The sequence below is a fragment of the Anguilla rostrata genome, chromosome 7, assembly GCF_018555375.3.
Source record: "Anguilla rostrata isolate EN2019 chromosome 7, ASM1855537v3, whole genome shotgun sequence".
In the NCBI taxonomy this organism is placed as follows: Eukaryota; Metazoa; Chordata; class Actinopteri; order Anguilliformes; family Anguillidae; genus Anguilla; species Anguilla rostrata.
In genome coordinates, this window is record NC_057939.1 from 56,002,084 (window position 1) to 56,020,918 (window position 18,835).

Sequence of the window (18,835 nt, forward strand, 5' to 3'; positions counted from 1 at the left end):
CCTGCGCGTTTCTGTGCTAACCCTGGGGACGGCATCGGCTGGGCTGGCTGCGCTGGCTGCGCTGGCTGCACACCGCTTACCGCAGAACAGACTGCAGCCTGGCAGTTTCTATTTGCTTTCCGGCTCACGGATTGCAGGTTTGAATTTAACAGTTTTGCTTCTTCTTGTTTTTTTTCTTGCTTCTCTTTTTATAAATAATTATGGGAGAATTGTTTAAAAGGTAGGAATGCTAAGGTTAGTTTAGGAGAAAATAAATCCTTTAGTCTCCATGTCAGCAATGTCAGGACTGTCCAGCTAAACACTTCTCCGAGTCATATTTGTAAGATATTTTATTTTGAGAACTTTTAAACTTGAGATATTTTTGTTTGTGAAAGAGACATATTGAGTAATTTTTATACATAAAAGCGTGTAAACCAGATAAAACACTTTTATACCGAATTCATTATTTCTGCCTGTTGCTACACACTGCCACTCAGACAGAAGCTTATCAGCCGCTGTGTTCCTTCCGTGCAGTAATTCATTTGGTGGTTTTAACGGTGCGCTTCTGTCATTAGCCGTAGCTTGGCTAGCGTGAGAAGAGCAGGCGGCTATTTGCCCCGAGCGCGGCTGGTTATTTGCCCCGAGCGCGGCTGGTTATTTGCCCCGAGCGCGGCTGGTTATTTGCCCCGAGCGCGGCTGGTTATTTGCCCCGAGCGCGGCTGGTTATTTGCCCCGAGCGCGGCTGGTTATTTGCCCCGAGCGCGGCTGGTTATTTGCCCCGAGCGCGGCTGGTTATTTGCCCCGAGCGCGGCTGGTTATTTGCCCCGAGCGCGGCTGGTTATTTGCCCCGAGCGCGGCTGGTTATTTGCCCCGAGCGGCGCTGGTTATTTGCCCCGCTAGCGCTGGCTGGTTATTTGCCCACGCGCGTTTGCCAGGTGGGTTATTTGCCCGACGCGCTGGTTATTGCCCGAGCGCGGCTGGTTATTTGCCCCGAGCGCGCTGGTTATTTGCCCCGAGCGTGGCTGGTTATTTGCCCCGAGCGCGTGGTTATTTGCCCGAGCGCGGCTGGTTATTTGCCCCGAGCGCGGCTGGTTATTTGCCCGAGCGCGGCTGGTTATTTGCCCGAGCGCGGGTTATTTGCCCCGAGCGTGGCTGGTTATTTGCCCGAGCGCGGCTGGTTATTTGCCCCGAGCGCGGCTGGTTATTTGCCCCGAGCGCGGCTGGTTATTTGCCCCGAGCGCGGCTGGTTATTTGCCCCGAGCGCGGCTGGTTATTTGCCCCGAGCGCGGCTGGTTATTTGCCCCGAGCGCGGCTGGTTATTTGCCCCGAGCGTGGCTGCTGTTGAGCGTTACCCCTTCGATCAGGTGACATGCCTGTGTCGCTGGTTTCTCTGTGTTCTGGCAAACGGCATCCAACACGCAGCCGTGTGAGAGTGAGAGTGAGTGACTCAGTTTGCTCACAGTGTGCAGTGAGCGAGCGCTTTGAGCTGCTGGGGGCCTGGTTGGTGTGGCTGCAGGGCTGGTCTGTTCTGCGTTTCGGTGAGTGTGTGGCAGTTTGTGCTCGTTCTCTCTCCCCCGTTTTGTTCAACCAGAGTTCGTGATGAACACGGCTTCTGTCTGCCCCGCTGCATCGCAGCCTCTCTGCAGAAACTCCCACTGCGTTAGAAAAGTGGAGAGGGCTGTTTCTGAGTGTATGTTCAGTGGTCTCTACCTGTTTGTCCTTTCATAGCGAATGTTGTTAATGAGAAATATTGTTCCATTGTAGTACATCCTGTTTCTGCTCCTTTGATGTATTGTGATCAGTTGTCCAGGGTATTTTGGTTTGATAGAGCACAGCAAAACCATTAGACAAAAACAAGCCTGAAAAACAAGCCTATCATGCATGTTGAGTGTTGCACGGAATGTTTTTGTTTGTCAGTAGCATTTCAGCCATTATATATTATATTAAACACAGGGGTTGCTATTCCTTTACAAATACCTCACATCTCAAATTTGTTTCATGAATTTTTTTAAACGTTCTTGGGAAAGTTATGTTTTTTCACATACATAATGTATTTTGTAGTGAGTGGGCAATTGACAGTTGTATTTGTTGATCTTCAGTCGGTGGATGTGACCGGAGAGTTTGGGCCGTTGGCAGACCCTGTTTGGCAGACGCTGTGTGCTCTGGGTGTGCTCTGGGTGTGCTCTGGGTGTGCTCTGGGTGTGCTCTGGGTGTGATCTGGGTGTGCTCTGGGTGTGCTCTGGGTGTGCTCTGGGTGTGATCTGGGTGTGCTCTGGGTGTGCTCTGGGTGTGCTCTGGGTGTGCTCTGGGTGTGCTCTGGGTGTGCTCTGGGTGTGCTCTGGGTGTGATCTGGGCTTGTGCTCTGGTGTGCTCGGGTGTGCTCTGGTGTGATCTGGGTGTGCTCTGGGTGTGCTCTGGGTGTGATCTGGGTGTGCTCTGGGTGTGCTCTGGGTGTGCTCTGGTGTGCTGTGTGCTGGGTGTGCTCTGGGTGTGCTCTGGGTGTGCTCTGGTGTGATCTGGGTGTGCTTGGGTGTGATCTGGGTGTGCTCTGGGTGTGATCTGGGTGTGCTCTGGGTGTGCTCTGGGTGTGATCTGGGTGTGCTCTGGGTGTGCTCTGGGTGTGCTCTGGGTGTGCTCTGGGCCACGCTCTTTATGGGACAGTTACAGGTTCCAGTGCCAGTCTCTCTCTCGCGTGAAAACCACGCCCGCCTCACACGTGTAGTTTGGCAGACGAGGGTGAGGCCGTGTGGGTCGGAGATAACTGTACCCCAGCCCCCCCGTCCCCCTCCCCCACCCCCCCGCCTCTTGGTTACAGCCCCGGTATCAGAGCCAAGGGCCGCTGTGACAGTCTTCTAACACACCGATGTGACAATGGAGGCAAAACAGGAAGTGTCTGCCCCAGCGTGTGCGTGGGGAGCAGATGACCAGGAAGTGTCTGCCCCAGCGTGTGCGTGGGGAGCAGATGACCAGGAAGATAAAAAGCAGACGGAGTGGAAACTTCCAGCGAGGGTGTTTTTCCTTTTTTTAGCCAGGGTCCAGAAGAAAGAAAAAAAAAAAAGGCCCAATTTCCTGGAAAACAAACCTCACAGGGCGTTCTGAGGAGCCTCTGGAGGGCCCCGCCCCCTGCCCCCCCCCCCCCCCCAGGCCTCACGCGCGTGCTCACTTTCAGCCGGGGCTGAACGGCGGTTAATGTTTAAACGCCCCCCCCATGCCCCCACCCCCGGGGTTAATACCTGATCTGCTGCAGGAGTGGAGCGTTTGTGTTTTTCTCCCGGGTCCTGTTCCCTGTGTGTGTTTCACACGTCGCAGTCCTGTGAGAGAGAGAAGAGTATAATAAAGTGAAAATGTTTGGTGGAGGAAGCTGGTCCTGTTCCACTCTGGCCCCTGTGTGCTCTATTCAGACCTATTGATCCCCCCTCGCCCCCTGCCCCCCCCCCCCCCCCCCACGCTAACGAGCGATGCGGATCGATCCCCTGGCCCCGCCCCCCCAGGGGGGAAAAGCCTGTTAGCAGCAGGAAGTGGTGCAGTAGAGCAGGAGAAGGACCGCGTGTCACAGCCTGCTCCCGATCCCTCGCCGACCCCCCCCCCACCCCCACGCCAGCGGACCCACTGAGCGCGTGCGAGAGGTAAGGGCCGTGCCCGCGGCCAGCGGACCCACTGAGCGCGTGCGAGAGGTAAGGGCCGTGCCCGCGGCCAGCGGACCCACTGAGCGCGTGCGAGAGGTAAGGGCCGTGCCCGCGGCCAGCGGACCCACTGAGCGCGTGCGAGAGGTAAGGGCCGTGCTCATGGCCAGAGGACCCACTGAGCGCGTGCGAGAGGTAAGGGCCGTGCTCGCGGCCAGCGGACCCACTGAGCGCGTGCGAGAGGTAAGGGCCGTGCTCGCGGCCAGCGGACACACCGCGGCGCTGTCGGGTGAACCGCGCTCGAACGCACAGTCATGCCCGGGGCGCGGTTTGGGCGGTTTGGGTGCCTTTTGGGCGGTTGAGCGGGGCGGCGGCCTCCGCGCGGCTCCCTGACTCCAGACGTCCTGCGGATCAATACCGCCACGCTCGCTCGGGGGCGGGGGGGGAGAACGGGCTGCTCTGGGTTTTGGTTGCACTCCCGTTAGACTGACGCACATCTGAAAGCCTGTAATCAGTGGCGGGGTGATTTGCATTGGGGGGGGGGGCAGGGGGGGGGGTTTTGCATGTGGTTTTGCGGTCTGTACGTTCAGATGAAGAGCGAGCAGGTTACGTGTAAGAGGCCGACGTGTTCGCGCCTCAGACAGAGGAGCCGTCAGCCTTCGTTCAGCTGCAGGTTTATAACCGCTTATCTCTCTTATCTAAACCCAAACTCTGTTTGTCGGCCCAACTCTGCAGACGGTGCTTTTGAATCCTTTCACACTGTCGGCCGTGTTTATGTCTGCGGCCGCTCTGCTCTCCGAGCTCCTGCTCCAGCCGCTGCTCCTCCCTCAGGAGACGTGAGGAGTCATGTGCTCGCACTGCTGCGGTCCAGCGATTTAAGCAGAGAGTGATCGCAGGGAGGCGCAGGAGTTAGGGTACTCCTCAACACCAGGGGGAGCAGGTGGAGGAGGAGGAGCAGCACCAGGAGGAGGAGAAGGAGGATCAGGAGGAGCAGGTGGAGGAGGAGGAGGAGCAGGAGTGAGGGTACTCCTCAGCACCAGGAGGAGCAGGAGGAGGAGGAGGAGCAGGAGGAGGAGGCGCTGGCCTCTTGGAAGCTCAGTTGAGACCGGAGTGTGAAAGGAAAGGGGTGTTGGGTGTTGGGAGCTCCGCCATGTTGGACGTGCCCGGCGTGTGACGAGGGGCTGGATCAGGTGACCTGGCTCTTCCTGTGGCCGCTCGCTTCCTCACTGCCGGCCGTTCGCTGAGGCTTTGAAGCGTTCGGCCCATTCTCCCCAGCGCTACTTCCTGTGGCTACGATCCTCACTTCCTGTGTCAGTATCCTGCCCCGGGTTCACTCTCAAATGGCCTGAGGAAGTACACACACACACACACACCTCACACACACACACACACACACACACACACTCACACCTCACTCACACACACACACCTCACACTCACACACACACACACACACACACACACACACACACACACCACACACTCACACCTCACTCACACCTACACACACACACACACACCTCACACACACACACACACACACACACAACACCTCACACCACACACACATCACACCTCACTCACACACACACCTCACACACACACACACACACACACACACACACACACACACTCACACCTCACTCACACACACACACCTCACACTCACACACACACACACACACAGGGTGGGGCTCCTTGCTGTATGTGCTGTCTGTGGTATGCGAGGTCAGGGGCTGTTTGGGCGGGGCTGTGGGACCCCCCTCTTCTCCGTCCCGGGCCCAGCCAGCTGCAGAAGCTGAGGGAGTGTTTGTCTGATGGGACGGGCCTCGCCTGCTCTTTGGACTGTGCTCCACCCCCCCCCTCGCTCCCAGACCACACCCGACGTTTTGACGGTGCGTCTCCGGTCAGTGTGATGGGGGGAGGAAGCTGGGCTGCTTCGCTTCAGTCGAGAGCGGTTCTGTTACGGTTCTGTTGGTGGTTCTGTTGACGGTTCTGTTAGCGGTTCTGTTAGCGGTTCTGTTGGCGGTTCTGCACGTGTGCGTGGTTTTCTCTGTCCTCGCTGCGCATCCCCAGTGTGGCTCTGGCGGGAGCCGATGTCCCGCCCGCTCTCTCAGATCCGTCTGCGTCAGTCTCCCGCTCTCTCTGGGCGTGCTCAGTCTCCCGCTCTCTCTGGACGTGCTCAGTCTCCCGCTCTCTCTGGGCGTGCTCAGTCTCCCGCTCTCTCTGGGCGTGCTCAGTCTCCCGCTCTCTCTGGGCGTGCTCAGTCTCCCGCTCTCTCTGGACGTGCTCAGTCTCCCGCTCTCTCTGGACGTGCTCAGTCTCCCGCTCTCTCTGGACGTGCTCAGTCTCCCGCTCTCTCTGGACGTGCTCAGTCTCCCGCTCTCTCTGGACGTGCTCAGTCTCCCGCTCTCTCTGGGCGTGCTCAGTCTCCCGCTCTCTCTGGGCGTGCTCAGTACTCTGTTTGTCTCCTCCAGTCTCCCGCTCTCTCTGGACATGCTCAGTACACGCTGTGCCTCTCTGTGGGACAGCATGAATCATAGCTCCTCAGTGGGCGCTTGTACAGAGGAGATATTCACATGTCAACAAAACATTAACAAGTGTTATTTAAATGCAATTCACAGTGGGACTGGATTATGTATTTTCTTTCTTGAGAATTTATTATGCTGGAAGTTCTGAGAAAGTTGATGCTTGGAATTGTTTATTTTTAAAGATGAAAAATTGTTTTCATCTTTGTAAGTATATGATCTTTCAGGGGTGAACAGGTGTGAAATAGGTAGTTTCATGCCGGATATTGCGTGCACCAGAGGTGTGCACTGGAGGGAGTTTAGCCTCCTGCTGAAGAGGATTTTTTTGTGAACTTTACCAGGCAGACGGAGGGCGTGACTCCGCCCATCACATGCAGCCTGATTGCTGGGGCGTGGAGCGATCCAGAGCAGGACCGTAAAAACCACACGAGAAAAGACTCCGGGGTAGAGCCGGCATTCTCAAGAGCTCTGAGGGGGAAAGAATGATTAGCAGAGAACACGGTTTCTGGGCTGAGTATCTGGTTAGTCGCAGTAGTGACATTTCTGAAATATTTGTGGTCAGCTTTTTTAGCTTTTTGCTCTCTAAAAGATTTTTTGGGAAATGGCTCATTGCCTGCCTCCCCTCTGTTCTGCAGAAGTGAGCGTTTCTCAGCGCCGTGTGAAGGCTGAGCACAGAGCATTATTATCCCCCCTGAATGGGGGGGTGAGGGCAGGTTCGGGGGGGGAGTGAGGGCAGTTCACAGGGTGGGGGGTGAGGGCAGGTTCACAGGGGGGGGGGGTGAGGGCAGGTTCACAGGGGTGGGGGGTGAGGTCAGGTTCACAGGGGTGAAGGCTGCTTTCAGTGTCCTGTGTCTGATCCTGAGCGGATGAGAGGCGGGTGCAGGCGGGCGCAGGCGGGGGCAGGCGGGCGCAGGCGGGTGCAGGCGGGCGCAGGCGGGCGCGTTCGCGGCTCTGGCTGCGGAGGCTCTGGACGACCCGCTGGGCTCACTGCTGAAAAGCAGCAGGGTCAAAGGGCGTCTCCAGCGGTTACGGGATGGAGTGTGTGAAAGGTTCGGCAGAAATCTGCATATTTAATATATTCCGCAGAAATCTGCATATCAGTCTGAACTTTGTTTCTGTTTTTTTTTTTGTATACATTTGCTTGTTTTTAAACGACTAGCCTTGGCGTTCTGCTTATGTAGTTCCTCTTTGAATCTGCCTAATTTCTGCTGATTCCACAGCAGAGGCAGTCCCATCCTCAGATAGCGATGTGTCATTTTTAACATTCTCTCAGTTACACAAAATTTGTTTGCTCTAAAAGAAATAATTTTGGGAAATTCAAATTCTGCGTGCATTTGATACGTTTGGTTGAAATTCCCACAAAGACAGTCCTAAGCTTGTTTTTGTTTTCAGGCAGTCGGGAGCATTCCAAGGAAATCTAGATAGCAAAGAAGGCTTCAGTCAAAATAACTCTCATTTCGAGCCACAGCTGTCATTTCCTGACGTGCCCTGGGTCCTGTGATTTGGCTTGGCAGTGCCAGTCGGCTGTTTTACCCGTCTGTGTCTGCTCCAGACAGAGGGGCGTTCTGTCTGCACTGATTTTGCTCGTGTTAAGCGGTTGTCTGTATAAACAGGTTCTTTCAGTAGACCTAACGCACCCTACAGACTTTGTGACCTTACAGACTTAAACTGTTGCAGGGCATTAGTGTGTGAGTGTAGTTAAGAATTCAGCATGTCTTGGGAGAAAACTGTGTAGTAATTTTGGATCTGGAGAGTTTGTCCAGGGACACCAGCATAAGAGAGTCCGTGTGCATGAACACAGACTTATTGACTGCGTTCCTTTAGGGATGAGGGAGAAGCTTTATTTAAGGTCATAGAAGCACTTTCAGCCCTGTTTGCATTTTTGTGAATTTATTTTTTTGTATTGTTGCTCTGATATTGATGATTGTAATGGAATGTTATGATCCACCGCTGCTCCCTCCTGATTGGATGATGCATGCCCTCAGTCTTCCTGCTGTCTGGAGTTGGTGAGTGTGTGGTCCGTATAGAGGACTGATGCGTCTTCAGACTGCCAGCTACAGCCAGTGCAGTTCTGGCTTTGAGCTGTAGGTGTTTCAGTTGTCCGGTCAGACACTAAAGACAGTGGGAAGCAGTCGGGAAGGGAGCGGCTGAGCCGAGCCCATGCGTGGCCTTGCTCACGCGTCACTGCGCAGCAGAGTTAGCGCATTTCACCGATGGCGCATGTGGCTGAGCCGAGCCCATGCGTGGCCTTGCTCACGCGTCACTGCACAGCAGAGTTAGCGCATTTCACCGATGGCGCATGTGGATTTAAATATAGCTCGGCCGTAAGAATCCGCGACATTTTCTCACAACAAAGAGCGATCTATGAGCCGCTCAGCGGAGCACAGAGAGACTTTTGTGCGGCCGTCCCCCTCCCAAGCCCCCCCTGCCCCCCCCTCGTGCGGCCTCCGTCACCGAGGCCGCTGCAGACGGAATTCTGACGCTTCTCCCCGAGCCTCTTTGGGGCGGGCCCGCCTGGAGACCTTTGAGTGACGCGCGGCGAAACCACGCCAGGCCGTCACCACGTCTGTTTCGGCTCCAGTCTGGTGCTCTGGGCCTCCCGACCCATCCCAGAGTTTGACCCGTCCCACAGTTTGGCCTGGCTCAGGGTTTGACCCGGCTCCAGAGTTTGACCCATCCCAGAGTTTGACCTGGCTCAGAGTTTGGCCTGGCCATAGCTGGAACCATAATGCTTTTTTATGGGCTGTTTTCTGAGGATCGTTGTCAATATCTTTTTCATTTTTATTTCAAGTAGCAGGAGCATCTCTTCAGCAGTAGTGTGGGTTTATGCTTTTAACAGTTAGAGGGCTCACTGGGGTGGAGAGCGGCCCAGGTGAGATTACCTAGCGATGCCTCTAAGTGCGAAATGATTCGTTAAATGATTCGTTAAATGATTCGTTAAATGATTTGTTAAGTGATTCGTTAAACGCTCAGTGTGCATTTTGAGCTCCGCGCTGTGATTTCTCCCTGGAAAGACTGACCTTTCTTGTTTTAGGAATGTGGCAGTGGGTCTGACTGACTGCAGCTCCACAGAGCCCTCTGCCTGGCCTGGAGGACCTTTCGGTCAGCTGGCTCTCACCACACTGGCTTGTGTGATTGTGATTATTTTTTGTTGGAAAGGTACTGATACGCTTTGGGTTCTGCTCCCCTTTCAGGCTGTTTGCCGTGTGTGTGAACCCCTCCCTCCCCGGTACGCCTCTCCGTGTGTAGAGTGTCGGTGCTCGCGCTCCACAGCGGGAGTTTCTCATTGTGTTTTGGAGTGATAGGTCCATTATTACAGCCTGACCTCCGCGCACTCGGTGAACTCTGGTGCGGGTGGCTGTGGGCGGGGCCGCTGCAGGTTTAGATCGGTCTCGTTAAGGTCAGCGAACCTCGCCGGCGCTAAGGGGAGTTAGCACGCTCCGCCGTTTACACATCAATAATTTACAGGACGGGGGGAAAAAGTCCTCGTCGCGCTCCAGCGCTCGTCTTGCAAACAAAAAAAAATGTTCCAGCAAATCTGCCGCCACCGCTCTGGAGGCTCCTCTACTGTACAGAGACGGAGTTAGTGAGCAGCACGCATTTCTTTACCAGCTGCACCTGCTTTAGAGTCTAACACTGTTTTTCCCTGTCATTTTAGACACGGCGAATCTGGATGGAGTATGTATGTGTGTGTGTGTGTGCTCCTGTGTGTGTGTGTGTGTGCGTCCCTGCGTGTGTGTGTGTGTGTGTGTGTGCGCTGGTGTGTGTGTTGGTGTGTGTGTGTGTGTGTGTGTGGGCCTGCGTGTGTGTGTGTGTGTGTGTGTGTGTGTGTGTTGTGTGTGTGCTGTGGGTCCTGCGGTGGGTTGTTGTGTGTGTGCGCCTGCGTGTGTGCGTGTGTGCGTGTGATTTTGTGTGTGTGTGTGTGTGTGCATCCCTGCATGTGTGTGAGATCTACCACCAGTGTGTTCCACAGACTCTGTCCCCCACAGAAAGGCCACTGCACACACAGACACGGGGTCTGTAGCACACGAGAGACGTTCAGGCTGAACTCAAAGCTGTTTGACGGTGTTACAGCTCTGTAGCTGCAGAATGAGATACTGAGTCAGTGTCCCTCATTAGGACTTCCCCTTTAGGCTGTTCCCAAACCTCCAGTCTGATAGATCCTCATTTCTGTTCCTACTGAAATTGAATTGATACACCATTACGGTCATATTATGTGATTGTGCCACCAAGAAATTATTTCAAATTAGATTTTAAGCAGATTAATCGGATCCCTCCTGTCACTGTGGCAGTGCCTTCAGAAAGAGGCTGTTGTTCTGGTTGAGATTAGTTAATTGATTGAATTACTGATTGATTTACGGGTCGTTTGATTGGTTGATTGGCCGTTCTGGAGTCCTGAGCATGTGGCTCCTCGGGCCCTGTGTGTCGGTCGTGTGCATTGTGTGAAATTGGACCTTAGATAGATCACAGACAGATGTACATACAAGGCATGTGTAAAATTGGCATGTGCAAGTTTCTGTGTGGAAATTGTGTGTGAAAACCTGCTTTCTAAAGAAAATTGAACTGTGCTCGGATATCGCACCTGGGCTCTGATGTTTTTGTGGTGGTCTCTGTTTAGATTTGAAACGCCACATATACAGGTCTTCCATTTCTTGGGGCAGCAGTTTCCCTCCCTGAGTATTGAGGGCTCTGTCCGGGGGGCGGGGGGGGGGGGGGTGTTTTTCTACAGGCTGATGATGAGGAGCTGGAGATCTGCACTGGGAGGGGGGGGTGTGGGTGGGGGGGTCGGGGGTCACAGAAGCCCTGCTGTACGGTCCAGTTCATTTCCCTTTTCTTCCTGGGAGTGTTTTTCATTTTTATTTGCGAATGCCTGGGCTGTCTGTAGGCTGAGTGTTAAATATACCACGACCACACAATGTTTATTCTCTCCCCACCGTCTGTCTCTCTGACATGCTGTTTATAGTGTAAAGTCTATTTGTTTTTTTTTTGGTTTTTTACTTGATGTAAATTAGGCCTTGCAAGCTTATCAAAATGTATTTAAAAGTGCAGTTCATCCGCTGTAATGCATGTCTCACTGGGAGTGAGTAGCCTCTATCGATTTGCCTCAAATTCAGACGCGACCAGAGGAAAGTGATTAATGGGGCAACAAGCTCGAAGACAGCAAGATCTATAGGAGGAGAGCAGTCAGGCTGCTGGCCCCGGTGGATGATGTCACAGTAGGAGGAGAGCAGTCGGGCTGCTGGCCCTGGTGGATGATGTCACAGTAGGAGGAGAGCAGTCAGGCCTCTGGCCCTGGCGGATGATGTCACAGGGAGGAGATTTGGGGAGAGCTCAGAAACAGGCTGGTTCGTGGAGGCTGAGCTGGCCAGCCTTCGGGCGGGGCATGCTATAATTACTCTCTGGAGCTCCTCGACATTGTTGACCTTTGACCTGTGAGTGACGCCATGTTTGGAGCATGCAGACCCTGCTCTATTCCTGGGCTACTTTCGGTATCTGACGTCAGACGCGTGCTGACCCAGGTCTGTCCAGCTGACTGTCACGAGACCCCCTCGCTGGCTCTGCTCCTCAGGCCTGGTTTCTGCAGAATGGGGCCAGAGGCTCTTTTGATGTGTTATCACACGGTGGAGCAGTGTAGCCCGTCTGTGGCGGGGTCTGTGCTGTGATGTAAGACGCTGTAAGTGCCAGCGTGAGCAGAGACGGTGGCTGGACTGCTCCCGCATGCTTGCCCTGCTTTCTGCTTCGCGGGGGGGGGGACCCGACATGGAGGTTAAATATGGCGGTTGGGAGCGCGGTCGTAAAAGCGGTGGGCTGCGTGTGTCTTTGTTTAGCGTCTGCGCGGCGGCGCTGGCTCGGGATCCACTCAGGACTCATATCTGGGTCTGTGTGCTTTGGCTGTCGTTTCTGTGCCAGGAGCCAGACCCAGTGGAGCTGATTCAGTTCCCTGCCGCAGTGGAGGCCCTTTAACAGACACCGGGGGCATGTAGCATGTGCAACCTGTTACATTCCTCACAAGCCTTTCAGTTCATTTTTACATGAGTGAGCTCATGTACCCTGTGAATGCACTAACATGCTTAAGGGCACATTTTCAGAGATCCAGTGGATTCTTTTCAGTGAGCCAGTGGATTCAGTTGAGAGAATTTCCCACCCCATCTGCCCGTGAGCATTTTGTCAGATTTTAATTCTCGCTGGAAAATTCCTGGTCTGGCTGTGTGAGAGGATGGCATTTTAAACTGGCGTACTGTATGAGGGTGTGATGGATCTTTGAGTTTGGCAGTTGGAACAGTGTTGATTGTGCTGTTAGATCTTGGTGTTCCCCTGTCTGCTGCAGTGTTTAATCCTCTGTGTTTGTACTTCATTTGCATATTTCTGTGTGTCATATTAAAGTGATATTTTTTCCTGTCACATTCAGTCACTGATGATGCATGCAGCTTCTGGGTGTGCTCTTGTTCTTTGCGTATTTCAGGAGAATGCATGTTTTTAATGATGCCACTGATGTCATGTTTTGTGAATGAGAGCCCTTTCTGCTCCAGACCATAATAATCAGATTCAGCCCGTTTACAGTAGATGAAAAAACGTAACGCTTGTAAAGCTTCCTCTTATTGCAGCTTAGGATCGTCTCAGCAGAGGGCAGATTTGTTTAAAATTGTAGTTAATAACATAGATGGTTTATAGATTTCAAACAGAAATGGTATTTAATGGGTAGTCTTCTGTTGAGCAGTCAAGCTGTTTTAATCGGAAAATGATTCATGCTTGTTCATTCCTACAAAATACATTTAGCAATTTAAAAAAAAAGTTTTCATTGCAACAGTTACTACAGATGTCAGGTTCATTTAGACATCGTACGGCCTCCCTCCTGATCAGTGTTATTGGCTGTGTGGTCATATTTTATGCAGAATTATGGGGGGCAGGGGGGTGCAGATAATTATATTTCCCAGACAGAAGGCCGGCGGGCTTGCCTCCAGCACAGGGTGTCTCTTAACCTGGCTGGGCTTCCAGTTAAAAACAATCTGCAGGGAGACGCAGGCCATGCACTGGGAGACACAGGGAGACGCAGGCCATGCACTGGGAGACACAGGGAGACGCAGGGAGACGCAGGCCATGCACTGGGAGACACAGGGAGAAGCAGGCCATGTGCAGGGAGATGCAGGGAGACGCAGGCCATGTGCAGGGAGGTGCAGGGAGACGCAGGCCATGTGCAGGGAGGTGCAGGGAGACGCAGGGAGACGCAGGCCATGTGCAGGGAGGTGCAGGGAGACGCAGGCCATGTGCAGGGAGGTGCAGGGAGACGCAGGCCATGTGCAGGGAGATGCAGGGAGACGCAGGCCATGTTCAGGGAGGTGCAGGGAGACGCAGGCCATGCGCAGGGAGGTGCAGGGAGACGCAGGGAGACGCAGGCCATGTTCAGGGAGGTGCAGGGAGACGCAGGCCATGCGCAGGGAGGTGCAGGGAGACGCAGGGAGACGCAGGCCATGTTCAGGGAGGTGCAGGGAGACGCAGGCCATGCGCAGGGCTGTGCAGGCAGATTCAGGCCATGTGCTAAGGGGCGCAGGCCAGCATTGTGTTTCCAGGCGTATATAAATAGCGGGTGCTGTAATGGGAGCGCTCTCCGCCGCACTGCACTCTGGGAGGAGCCCTGGGTGGCGTTCAGCCGGCGGCCGCGCTCAGAGCTGAGAGAGCGAGGCATCTGCGCTTGCACGCCCACCGCTCCTCGCTCGCCGGGGAGGAGGCCCAGCTACACAGCGCCTGCTGCTCCAGCCGGGACGCGCTTCACACTTACAGATGACTGAGTGTCATTTCAGCAGAGCCGAGAAACAGCACCTCCCCCCGAAACCGTGGGCCCCCGTCCAGGCCCCGTGCCCCCCGCGTGTGCCCGCATGTTTCAAGCCTGTGTTGAGTGTCAGTGTAGATACAGTGTTGAGTGTCCGTGTAGATACAGTGTTGAGTGTCCGTGTAGATACAGTGTTGAAGGTGGTGATTGATCTGGTTATATAGTTGATCTCTGTGACTCTTACAGACCTGACGCACGGTGTAGCTGTTTAATAACTGGTGAAATCGCTGTGCCTCCTCAGAAAGCAGGCTGAGTAACAGTGGCGCTGTTCCTCTGGAACACAAATAGGATTAGACAGCCTTCAGTGGACCTGCAGGTGACACGATATCTGACCCAGAACCTGCCGTAATTCAGAGTGTCCTGTTGGCTCGGTCTCTGAAACCGTCCAGCCAGGAGCTCGTCGTTGTGAAACTCTTGACTTCCGAATGGAACTGCCAAGAATTTCCGAACATTCCCACACAGTTGCATATGTTTTTAATAACATGGTTTCCCTTATTGAAAGGCTTCCAAACAAACCCTCCTTGCCTGAATAACCGTGTTGTGCTCTGTTTTTGGGGTGGATGTGAGGTATATTCTGGGATCACGTGAGGATTTACTTTTTGTAATTATATCTTGCATTTTCAGATCATGTATTTTAAAATACTTTAAATGTAAATGTGTTTGAAAGTAATGAAAATGCTTCCCATATATATTTGACTCAGGTGCGTTGTGGTGTGCAGACGTGTTGATTTCTGGAGCTCATCGCTGTCAGGGGAGCGATCTGCGGCACGCTGCTCCGGTCTCACGAACCTTTAGACGCGGTCCCGTTAGCCGCGCAGGTTAGCGAAGCCTTCCAGCCGCGCAGGTTAGCGTAGCCTTCCAGCCGTGCAGGTTAGCGAAGCCTTCCAGCCGCGCAGGTTAGCGAAGCCTTCCAGCCGCGCAGGTTAGCTGTAGCCTTCCAGCCGCGCAGGTTAGCGAAGCCTTCAGCGCGCAGGTTAGCGTAGCCTTCCAGCCGTGCAGGTTAGCGAAGCCTTCCAGCCGCGCAGGTTAGCGTAGCCTTCCAGCCGCGCAGGTTAGCGTAGCCTTCCAGCCGCGCAGGTTAGCGAAGCCTTCCAGCCGCGCAGGTTAGCGTAGCCTTCCAGCCGCGCAGGTTAGCGTAGCCTTCCAGCCGCGCAGGTTAGCGAAGCCCGACCTCGAGTTTCTGTGCTGCCCGAAAGGACCTTGTCCGTTCGCCAGAGCAGAAACCCGCGCTGGTTTAGTTCCTAACGGACGCCGGACGCTGATAACGGCGTGTGTTTCAGCGCACGCCTGCGCCTTTATCTGGCTGCGCTCCGGCAACATCCACCGTGCTTCTGCGATCATGCCAAGAGCCCTGAGCGCGGCCAGTGGAATCGCTGTGCGACCCTGACGCAGGGTTCTCAGGGACGATGCGTCACCGTTGTTGACGGCTGTGTCACGGAGGAGTGCGGGAGAAGGTCGGCTCGCTCTGTGTCCCGGTGTCCGCCAGACGCGCTTTCAGAAGCCAGCCGGTCGGCCCCGGCGGGTTTCTCAGGCGCACTGGGAACGCGGGGAGAATAACGACTGTGGGCCGCTGCTGGGCCGCTGCTGGGCCGATGCTGGGAGCGTGAGAATGAACCCGTCTCACCCCGTCTCACCCCGTCTCACCCCGTCTCACCCCGTCTCACTCCGTCTCACCCCGTCTCACCCCGTCTCATCTGAGCCACGCAGCCCCTTCAGATTTCATCCGTTTGTCAGCGGTGAATGGGCCTTGCATAACTTTTATTATTTTTTATGGAACCAAATATTCCTGCGTTATTGAAGGGATGGTGCCACTGCAGTGTATTAAGGCTGAGTTATGGGTTTGATTCACTTTCATGCTCGTGCTGTTCTTAGACCAGCCTGTGCCCCGCCATGCCTGAGTCTGTGAAGCCCCGCCCCCACCCCTTTCCTCTGGCCTCCCCTGGCCAATCCAGGCGGATGTTTGGGAAAAGCTGACCTGCCAATCACAGCTCCGCTCTCCCATTAGCACCGCCCCGTGTAACCCGAGCTCTGTCCCTGATGAAATTCGGAGCGTAAGTGCTTCGTCATGTGCTGGAGAAACTGGCTGCTGTTTTTACTGGAGCACACAGGCTGAGCAGCAGCAGAGGGGCTGAGCAGCAGCAGTGTGGAGCAGAGGGGCTGAGCAGCAGCAGAGCGGCTGAGCAGCAGCAGAGGGGCTGAGCAGCAGCAGCAGAGGGGCTGAGCAGCAGCAGCAGAGGGGCTGAGCAGCAGCAGAGCGGCTGAGCTGCCTGTGCTGAAACGCAGCCAGGCCGTAAGTGTGGGTGTGATTAGTGTTTATCATGTCATTTGCATTGCACGTACAGATGCAAGCTTAGATCTGTATTCATCACGTTAGCAAAGAGCATCTGTGCACACTTGATACCGACACCATTCCAGAATAACACGAGCCCAGCAGCACCTCCAGCACTGAGCCTGTCCCAGGCTGGGGAGGCTTGTGTGAAATTAAATATAAAGGCTGAAATGTGTAAATGCCTTCCACACATGCACTTGGAGGCCTACATGTGTGCGTGTGTGTCGTAGTCTGTGCATATATATATATATTTTTCAGTGCTGTTTTGGCTCATGATGAATGTAAGAGGAATCAATTATAGCAGAAGACACAGTAATCCAACACTCATCTATCAATTACAGTAATATGTCCAGACATTTGGTCGATGGTTCGTTGTGAGTTGCTGAGTTATGTGGGAAATACGGCCTTTATTTGGCTGCAGGTAAAATCAGACGCTGCTTCTCTGTTGATCCTTCCTGTTGCTTCCATTTTAACCATCGTGGGTCGGCGGAGCGAGGGGCGGGCTGAGGGGCGGGGCGAGGGGCGGAGCGAGGGGCGGAGAGAGGGGCGGAGCGAGGGGCGGGCCGAGGGGCGGGCCGAGGGGCGGAGCGGTTACTACATATATAAACTATTCATTGATGACACCATATTATTTATTTTGTGATATTATTTGTAAATGACAGTTTGTGCTCGGAGTGATACGTTTTACACACAGGCTGTTTGATTAACTGTTACTCTGTCGGATTTGGGATCACTGTAGAACGGCGTGTCAGCCAATCAGCATCCAGGATCGAAAACAGCCCGTTTCATGGTGAGCATTAGGTGCTGTGGAAGTGGAGTGCAGACATAGCAGTTACTGTGTGTGCAGTGTGTGCGACCTTAGAGCAGTCACAGCCATGTAAGTGAGTTTCACATAATGGCGCAAAAAGAAAACAAGCAAACCACAGATTCCAAAGTTTGCGTAACTCGAAAGCGCAGAGAAATCTAACGCGTCAAATCTGATGAATCCAGACACACGCCAGCCTGAGCCTCTGGCATTGTTAAACAGGACTGAGGAGAGAAGCTCAGTCGCCTGTTCACCGTGAAAATACACTGCATCACGGCTTCTTCTGTGGCACTTAATAAACCATTCTGAGAATTTAGAATCCATCGAAAGGAATGAACTTTGTGTATGTGCTGTTGCATCATAATCTCCTTTTGTTCGACGTGATATCTGATTAGTGTTGTTGCACTTGAGTTTGAGCTCTGTCTGCCTACCCCACGTCCCCCTTGGGTTCCTTTCATGGACTGGTTTAATGAACCAAAATAACCAGAGGACTTAAATTTGATCACTTCAGTGCTTCTGGTTTATATCTGTAGCTCAGATACAGATGTCACAGGCTTCTTAATAACACCACTCTGGAAAATGCATGACCATGTACAACGTGATCTATGCCCTGCTTCTAACTTCTGGAGACCTGAGAAGCAGGTTATTTGGATCAGGACCCCGACTGGACTGAGCAGCGCTGTCTCTCTCCTGTATGGTCCAGTGCTGTCTCTCTCCTGTATGGTCTCTCTCCTGTATGGTCCAGCGCTGTCTCTCTCCTGTATGGTCCAGTGCTGTCTCTCTCCTGTATGGTCTCTCTCCTGTATGGTCCATCGCTGTCTCTCTCCTGTATGGTCTCTCTCCTGTATGGTCCAGCGCTGTCTCTCTCCTGTATGGTCCATCGCCGTCTCTCTCCTGTATGGTCTCTCTCTTGTATGGTCCAGCGCTGTCTCTGTCCTGTATGGTCCACGCTGTCTCTCTCCGTATCCTCTGTATGGTCCATCGCTGTCTCTCTCCTGTATGGTCAGTGCTGCTCTCCTTTACTGTCCCTGTATGTGGTCTCGAGTCCAGCGCTGTCTCTCTCCTGTATGGTCCATCGCTGTCTCTCTCCTGTATGGTCTCTCTCCTGTATGGTCCATCGCTGTCTCTCTCCTGTATGGTCTCTCTCCTGTATGGTCCAGCGCTGTCTCTCTCCTGTATGGTCCATCGCCGTCTCTCTCCTGTATGGTCCAGTGCTGTCTCTCTCCTGTATGGTCCAGTGCTGTCTCTCTCCTGTATGGTCCCAGCCTTGTCTCCAGGGCTTGGGTTGTGAGTTGTGATGACTGACTGATGTAATTGCCGTGTCTCCCGATGCCTCTGCGTTTAGTCTGCCCTCCGCGTGGTTATTTTTAGTGTCCTTGGCTTGGCGACGTGGTATTTATGAGTTTGTTTCACTCTCCCACAGTCTGAAACTATTTGTGTCATTTCTTCTGACTTCAGTTTCGACGCTTCTCTTTGTGTACTCTGCTGTTATAAAACCTCGGTATTGTAAAATGTTCCTCGTTTCGAGCAGCGCCTTTCGCGAGCCGCCTTCTGGGTGAGTCATGAAGTGTGTCTGCGATGAATGGCGTCGAGCGTCACTGGAAAGAGGACCTGTGGAGGCGGAGCTTCCACGAGGCCCGGGAGCGGGTGACGAACGTCAGGCTGGAGAGCCAAGGCCGAGCCCGGCGAGCGGCGGCTGGTCGCAGGAGGGAGAGCCAGGTTTACGCAACCTTGTCTGATCAC

The 18,835-nt window shown here is 53.9% G+C and overlaps 1 protein-coding gene across 8 annotated transcripts in view; it reads left to right on the top strand.

Annotated features, from left to right (window-relative positions):
• gab1 (GRB2-associated binding protein 1) overlaps window positions 1-18,835 on the top strand; it is a 51,840-nt gene that overhangs the window by 14,300 nt on the left and 18,705 nt on the right. The window contains exon 1 of one of the 8 annotated variants that reach the window (XM_064345327.1): window positions 1-137. This exon is cut by the window's left edge and continues 6 nt beyond it. The exons of the other annotated variants lie outside the window; for them this stretch is intronic. The gene's annotated coding sequence lies outside the window, so the exon portion shown is untranslated. The remainder of the gene's footprint in view (window positions 138-18,835) is intronic. 8 annotated transcript variants of the gene reach the window in all.